Genomic DNA, 8,594 nt, shown 5'->3' with positions numbered 1-8,594 from the left:
TTATTTGTGGGCGGAGTTATAATTGTTTGATTTATTTAATTCACCATTACTTTGTTCAAAATAAAACTATTTAGTTGTACTTTGAATAAACATTGATTACATATATGATTACTCTAACAATAATTAAAATAAAAGCAAAGTAAGTCTGTCAAATTAGTAACGACTACATTTAAGTTACCGTTTTTTATTTAATTGCAACTTGATTCTGATTTTGTACGAATGCTTTTCTGAATCATCCGTCCCCAACGGGTTAAGGATCTCTTTGAAATAAATGAAACATTTGACACTGATATTTCTGTTTATCTAAGATACATTTAATCACTGAAATCGCGATTTTGTACTGTCCTCAAAAAAAATTTTAAACTTGGGACATTTATATAAGAAAAATTCGTTCAAAACAATGGAAACGCTTCTATACTAACTCTATATAAGCAATTTTTCTTCAAGAAACAAATGTTTTGGAAGAACTTACATGGCAAAACTATTGGCAGAAACAGAAAGAGCATTTCTGAAGTTTTTCAAATGGTGTCATTTTTACCAATGCCAAGTTTGGATGGACAAAGTGAACATTGTAAGTTAATAACCTCTTTTGAGCCCTAATACCCGCAATTTTGAAATCATTCTATAGGGTATTTTTTTTTTAATATATCAATGCTTTTTTAACTCCAGTAGAATTGAAAAAGTAAATCAGCTTTTAACTTACTACGCTCTTTTTGATCGATGCTAATTTTGCATGGTAAAAATGGACACTGTTTCTGAAAAGATTCAAGCATGATCTTGTAAATTGTTCTAACAGTTTTGCTCTGCGAAATATTCCTAAATATTTGCTACTAAAAGAAAAATTGCTTCGAACCTTATGTATATAATATAATATATATATATTGTATACTCGCCTTTATATGCACCTTGAACCCTTCTGCTTCTAAGTAAGACACTTTTTTGAAATAAATTTTTTAAATCTACCACTTTTTCAAGTTGAAAGAATTTCAATAAAATGGGAATATATTGAAATCCTCTCGTTGATTTTCTTTGGTATTGCTTTTGTAAGTTCGTTGAAAGCATAACGTTAAAAGTTATGCGAAACTTGTAAATGTTGGAGCAATTGTTAGCAGCAATTTAAAGCTAATATATCTGGAAGGTGGCTTAATCTTTTCGAAAAAGAAAATAGCATTAACAAATGTGTTTCCTGATTTGTTTTTGCTTTATAGATAAAATGCAGGAGCAAGATTGGTGTGCTCACATAATTATATTAACAATATAAATGCTTATAATTTAGTCCAATAATTTTTAAGATAAAGTCTTAAGCAACAGGAAGGTATTATTCTTAATATAAATAAATCCACATAATCAATTTTACAGTATAAGTATATGTGGACGGGAATAAGTTGATTTAAGTATATAGCCTTTACTTTCAATTACTCTTTAGTAGTGTAACCCTTTTGTGATTAATGCGAATTATTTTTCTATTGCAATCTAGTTTCTTAACCATTATAAGACCTGATGCATTTTAAAAGCATTTTCAACCTGATGCATTTCTTGTGAAAAAAAGCTGAAAAAGTAAAAAGTGCCAGGCAAGCTATTTTGTTATAAACATCAAACTAATACACTTAAGAAAGAGTCTGCACTCTAGAATACATTATAGTTGTTGTTGTTGCTAATTCCACTTTTTTTTAACCTTTCCCTTTTCCTCCAAACGTGGACAATTACCTGGAAGTAATCCTTAACCTTATAGCCCACCTCTGGCAACCAGTATGGTTTGCTAAGTTCCGAGGAAACGCACGCGGAGTAGTAAGCATTTACTTGAAATCAGGTAAGTTATTCAACAGATTTGTGAAAAGTGATGAATGAAATTGCTAAATATGCTACCAATCTTTCAAATCTTTGCAGTGATATGGTTGTTTTTGTTATTGTCGTCGGCCATTAAGGCAATTGGTGCGATTTCTCTTGTTTTCCAGTGGCGCCATCTATGGACAAGAATTCGACCTGTGCCACACTCATACGTCGCACCCGCTTATAGAGCAGACCCATTCATACATTCATTCATTCAGTTACTGATCGTAATTTTGACCTGAACTAGAGAACGATCAATCTCCAATTCAGATAACCCAGAGGTATTGATTTGTAATGGCAGTGATAGGATTTAAAGAAAAATATAGTTTTTTGTAAGGATAAGTCACTATAAGTAATATGTAGTTTTCATTGTATTTTTTAAACAAAAAGTTTCAAAGACATTCAGAATGTAAAGTTAATACAGATAGTATGCTAATTAGATAAAAACATAAATACTATTTTTAAAATTATCATAAGCACAAAATCACATTATAACACATTTTCAGGAATACGTCAGTTAACGATAGTGTGGCATAGTTATTTTACTTGTTAAATATCGTTATATTATCTCATTAGTGTAATAATCGTGTAATCTCGTTACCATAAAAAAATTATGAATTGTACTATAACAAAACTATTAATTCTAATTACTAAACCATTAACTTATTTATTATTATATACTATTAGCCAAAAATTAAAATCTAAATTATTATTATATAAAAACGATTATTCAATTTTTTTTTACTTTATTATAGAGCAAAGCGGGATTTATCATATATTATTTAAGATTAAACAAAAATTTCTTTGAATGGTAATTTTTTATCGTCACAACTCAAATGATGATTTCAATAGTTAAAAATGAGTTTTATAAGACCAGAGATATCTCTGAAATATGAAAGCAAGAAAATATTATTTTGCAAACAATTTATAATATTATTTTACAAATTTAATTCTATGAATGGTAATTTTTCTTATAGTCACAAATCAAATTATGATTTCAATAACTAAAAAGGAGTGCTATGAAACCAGAGACATTCCAAAAATGTGAATTATTATTTTGCAAACAATTTAGAATATTATTTTACAAATTTAATTCTATGAAGGGTAAATTTTCTTATAGTCACAAATCAAATGATGATTTCAATAACTAAAAAGGAGTGCTATGAAACCAGAGACATTTCAAAAATGTGAATTATTATTTTGCAAACAATTTATAATATTATTTTACAAATTTAATTCTATGAATGGTAATATTTTATAGTCGCAAATCAAATAATGATATCAATAACTAAAAATGAATGTTATAAAACCATATTTCAAAAATAAGAGAATTAGAAAATATTATTTTCCCTACTAAAATAACACATTTTTTATGACGTCTGATTTAAAATTACTAAAATTGGAAAGTAAATAAAAAAGGCGAAAAATTTCCAAATAAATATTCTAAAAAATATGACGTATAGTTTTGCATTTTCTACAAACTCCGATTCAAGTCCTGCTAAAAATATTTTTATCACAAATGTGCAAAGTGACTTAGAAAAATATAGAAAGATACACTTTTTAAAAAAACATTCATGCAGAAAAATAAATCAGCGTGATTTATGGAACGCCATAAAAAGACTTAGAAAAATAGTTTTGCCGCGGTGTAAGTGGGAAAAAAAGAGCAATAAACATACATCGCTATTAACGTAACATGCTTTTAAGTGTCACTGTTTAATGATATATTCTATAGTTTATAGGTTTAAGCTAAATTAAGAACATGTGGTTTATAAATGTTACATAAATGGCGTTTTTTATGATTTACGGTTATTATTCTCTGTAGTAATTATAAAAATATATAATTGTATAATATAATTGCATTATAAAAATTGATTTTACAAATGTAAGCTTGAATTATTAAGTCTACGCCAATACCTTATATTTTTGGCTAATTTTCATAGGACTTTTATGTATTTATTAACCTTTTCGAAAGCTGCGATTTGGAACAAAAATCATTTTTCGCTGTCAAAAATAAAAAAAATGAAGTTATAAGAGAAAAAAATTCTCAATATGGTTTTTTGTAGTAAAATATCCAAGGAATATGACGGTGCATTTTTTTTTTGGTTTATTAATGGAAATAGCAATTAAATGGAAACAAAATCGAAATAAAAAAAATTAAATTTTTTTGTTACATTTTTATTAATATGATAAATCCTTATAGTAAATAAAAATATTAAAACTATGCATGATTTATACATAAATGTATTTCTATGATATATATGAATTCATTATTTTATATAAATACTATTAAAACTAGAGCCATTTCCCGATTTCTGCCCTGTACAATGAAATTGTAACTTTAGGGTACTCTATAAAAAAAAGCTTTACGTTGCAGAGGTAAAAAAAAATGTGTACATTTGTTTGGTATATATACTCAAGAATTTAAAAAAAAAAAAAAAAAAAAAAAAAAAAAAAAAAAAAACATTTAGCTGCGAATATTTGCGAATTTGACTGATATATCAATTTTTAGAGTTCGTGTCATTTTTATAATAATGATTTTCTTACATCTACAAGGCTGAACAATCTTGTCATTTTTTTAAATTGAAATTTAATTGAATTTTTTAAATCAAAATTTTTTATATCTAGCAAAATAGATTCATTATTTTTTTTAAATTCGATAATCGAATTCGTAATTAACAATCTTAAATATTTTGATTCAATTTATTTAGTTTAAATTTGTTTTGATAAGTATTTGCGATTTTACATCAATTACTTTATTTATTAAAATTATTAACCACAAATTTGTAATCAAAGATCTCAAAAACTACTAGTAAATAATTTTTATTCATTTATTTACAATTTTTTCAATAATCATCCGCTATTTTCGATCCGACATTTTGTTTTTCTGAAATTTTGACTTCATATTTGAAATCAACGACCCAAAAAACCTATAGGTGATCAATTTTTAGAACATATTGACAGAGATGCCAACTTGCTTCGGACAGCAAATATATATTTTAAAGTGGTAGTTTATCAATTGTTATTCTTGGTTTAATAAATTCAATTTAGTAGATTTTTATCCACCACTATTTCTAAATAATTCATAAGCTTATATAATCCACCACTTTAAAGTTTTTATGTCATGCGGTACCTTTCAAAAAGCAAGCAAAATTAGTCGAATATTGGCAAAATTTATTCTGTAGTTATTTACCGTTTTTTTAATCTTTTTGGTGTGTCCGGAGCAGTTGGCATCTCTGCATGGAAGTTAATTTTCTAATTTTGTCCGCATTTTTCTGATTTTGTTCCAGTGTGGGCCGTGGGAAGTATACTTACCACCACTTTTTTCCCACTTTTAATTTAGATTTCCATTTGTTAATAACTTCAGTTTACTTGAAATGCGTTCGAATAAAATTGTTAACCATTTGTTAGTTTAACCCTTTCTCGCCGACTGTCACAAATACGTGCCAGCATAAAACCGTTTCAATCAGGGTAAAAAGATAAAACTGGTAACCTAAGTAGTTCTTTAGCAGTTAATTTGTGAGCGGGGTTATAATTGTTTGATTTATTTAATTCACCATTACTTAAATTTAAAATAAAATTATTTAGTTATACTTTGAACTAACGTTGATTATATATATGATTAAACTAACAATAAATAAAGTAAAAGCAAAGTAAGTCTGTCAAGATAGCAGCGCCTACATTTAAACTACCGTTTTTTATTTATTTCCATCCTGACTCTGATTTTGTAGGAATGCTTTTATGAATCACTCGTCCCCAAGGGGTTAAAAAAGCGTATAAAAGTTATAAAATATATAATTCCTTTTGAAATTTGTAGCATTTATAAAATTTATTTTATAAATAAAGAAAAATAAAAATCAATAAGCTCTTTATAGGTCGTGTTAAATATATTTACCACCAAAAAAGGGCATTTTTATAAACTAATTGAGTTTTTTTTCTTATATCAATTACTACTCTTAAAACAAATTCAATTCCAAAAATACTTTAATTTACCTTTACTAGAAATAAAGGGACCATTAAAAGGTTAAATCAAATGTATAAATCCAAGAAATAAATGGAAAGTATAAATTAAACTACCATGTTAAGAATTTAAAAGAAATCACGCAAAATGCGTGAAAGTCGGCAGCTAAGTAGCCAGAAATACCAACTACTCCGCTTTCTGTAAAAGTTTTAATAAATTGGTAGCAAATTAACAAATAAAACTTGCAGTATACGAATAATTACGCCCACTCTGTATAAGAGCCATTATGAAATAACTACAATAAAGTTGGATTTGATATATTACTTTGAATTTTTGACATGCAGTTTTTAAATAATTACCTTAAGTGTACTAAACTAAAAGTAACTTAAATTACGTTACCACTAGGAAATATTTTTTTACAAAACGGAGCAAGTTGGCGTCTCTGTGTATCTGTGGTTTTTAACACTTCCTGGTTAATATATTTTTCGCAATCGTTTACGACGATCGATTTAAAAAAATCAACGCATTGTTTACTAAACTAACAAACACGTTTAAACTTTCTTATATTTATTTAAATTATTTAAATGTAGTGGTGATTAGAAACATTCTAAATCAACATCTCCCACGAAAATCAAAAGATTCAGCAACTATGGAAAAAGTTGAATTTCAGCAATGAGAAGTAGAATTTTAATTTCGTATGACAATGAATCTTCTCAAAATTCTTTGTAAAAAATTTATGCAACTTCATGAAATAAATCTCTTTGGTAAATTTGTTCAACTCGGTAAGCCTTTAGAATGTTCTAATGATTCTTTTTATCAAAAGAATACAGCACTGTCTATCTTAAAAAGGAAGAGAAATCTGTGATGTTGTTGGTAAACTGGGATACTGTAACAAGAATAAAGCTCATAAATCAGTTGTCTCTTGTTAAACTTGACAGAAAGCATTTATTACAACTCAGGTAGAAGGTTAGGTGCGTTAACGATTACTCATCTTTGTTTCATTTATTTATTTAGGTTGTTCTATATAATGTTCGATTTCTGCAATATGAGTAGGCAGTTGGTTGTGTTACTTTTATATTTATAAAAGAATACGTCTAATACATCTTGTTATATTTGTTATTTATAGACTTGCTATGGTTAATTAACCCTTTGCACTGGAGATTCTTTCTGCAATCGAGAAAAAAGTATGAAATAATTCATAATTTTATTAAAAATTATCAAATATTGCTAGCACATTTTTTTCCAGTTTACTATTGAAGGGGAATGCGAAGAATGTTTTGTTTCCCTTTAACCCTTTCGCACCGACTGTCACAAATACGTGCCAGCATAAAACCGTTTCAATCAGGGTAAAAAGATAAAACTGGTAACCAAAGTAGTTCTTTAGCAGTTTATTTGTGGGCGGCGTAATGATTGTTTCCCTTATTTAATTCACCACCTCGTAGTTCGAATTAAAAATTGTATAGTTACACTTTTAACACAAATGGATTGGATATGTTCGATTTAAAAAGAAAGCAAAAATAAATGTGTCAAATTAGCTATGCTCAAACTTAAGTCACACCTTTTTATCTTTTGCCATCCTGATACTGATTCCTTACGAATACATTTATGACTTACTCGTCCCGAAAGGGTTAAATGTGAATAATTAGAAATGTGAGTAGTAGTGGTAGTTACGATTAACAATCAAGCAGATATTATACGAGTAAAAAAGAACTTAGTTTCTACCACTTTTTACATTTTCAGTCAACCATGGCATCCCTCATATAGGGTAGTTAAGGTGGGTTTTCGCAAGTCAATATTTCAAGGATTTTTCGAAAAATGAGATTTAATTCGTTTTACACAGTTTTTAATTTTTTCGTTTAAGGCAATGGTATATATGTGATAGGCTTGTTGACGAAAATCTTAGACTGAAAAAATTCCATGACGTAATGATCATTTGATGTGAGCCGATAATTCTAATCACCAAGCCTAGTTGGCTCAGAGGATAGAGAGTTCGCCTTCCAGAGAAGCGAACCGGGTTCGAATCCCAGTCGATACGAATTCCGCACCCGGCTTGCATCGACCGCAGAGCTGACGTGAAATATCCTCAGTGGTGGACGGATCATGGGATAGAATCCCCTTGCCGTCAGGCTAACAGTGGGAGATTCTCGCGATCTTCCTCTCCATGCAACGCAAATGCGGGTTAGCTTCATCAAAAAGTCCTCCACGAAGGCAAATTTCTCCCAATACTCGATCAAGGAGTTTCCTTGTCTTCTGGATTGGGTTAAAAATCACAAGGCTATGGAGTTGAACATTAGTAGTCATAGGCCCATAAAATTGGGTCGGCTGTTCAACGACGATTATAAAATAAAAATAAAATTCTAATTACCAAAAACGGGAAAGATTGATTCTATATTGCCCATCATTGCAAGGTGCTCTTTTTTTTAGTATAACGTTCTATTTTTAATAACTGTGTATTGTCAGTTGTATGATCTTTTTTCTGAAATATTTTCTTGAACAGAAATATGATCATAATTCCTTTCTTATAAGAATTTAGGACCACCTTTGATATAATATATCCTGGTACTTGTATTTGAAAAACGTATGGTGCCGTTGAATAAAACCTTGCATACATTTTGGGCGTATTTTAATAGTTTTTGAAGAAAATTTCACTATATTCCTAGCGTGACGCTTATCGTCACTTAATTCAGAATCACAATAAAACATTTAAAATAGATTTATCGTAAATTGCAAAATAATTGATTAGATTTAAAATACTGTGGAAACTTCCATTAGTACATAGAACTTAAGCAAATACAAATAAACACTC

The 8,594-nt window shown here is 28.5% G+C and overlaps 1 protein-coding gene across 1 annotated transcript in view; it reads right to left on the bottom strand.

Moving 5' to 3' along the window:
* Positions 1-8,594, bottom strand: part of LOC107450569 (small conductance calcium-activated potassium channel protein 1-like) — a 640,664-nt gene that overhangs the window by 468,916 nt on the left and 163,154 nt on the right. The gene's annotated exons all lie outside the window — the stretch shown is intronic.

Source organism: Parasteatoda tepidariorum, chromosome X2, assembly GCF_043381705.1.
Source record: "Parasteatoda tepidariorum isolate YZ-2023 chromosome X2, CAS_Ptep_4.0, whole genome shotgun sequence".
Lineage (NCBI taxonomy): Eukaryota > Metazoa > Arthropoda > Arachnida > Araneae > Theridiidae > Parasteatoda > Parasteatoda tepidariorum.
The sequence above is the reverse complement of the archived record's forward strand: the minus strand, read 5'-3'. Positions and strand labels throughout refer to the sequence as shown.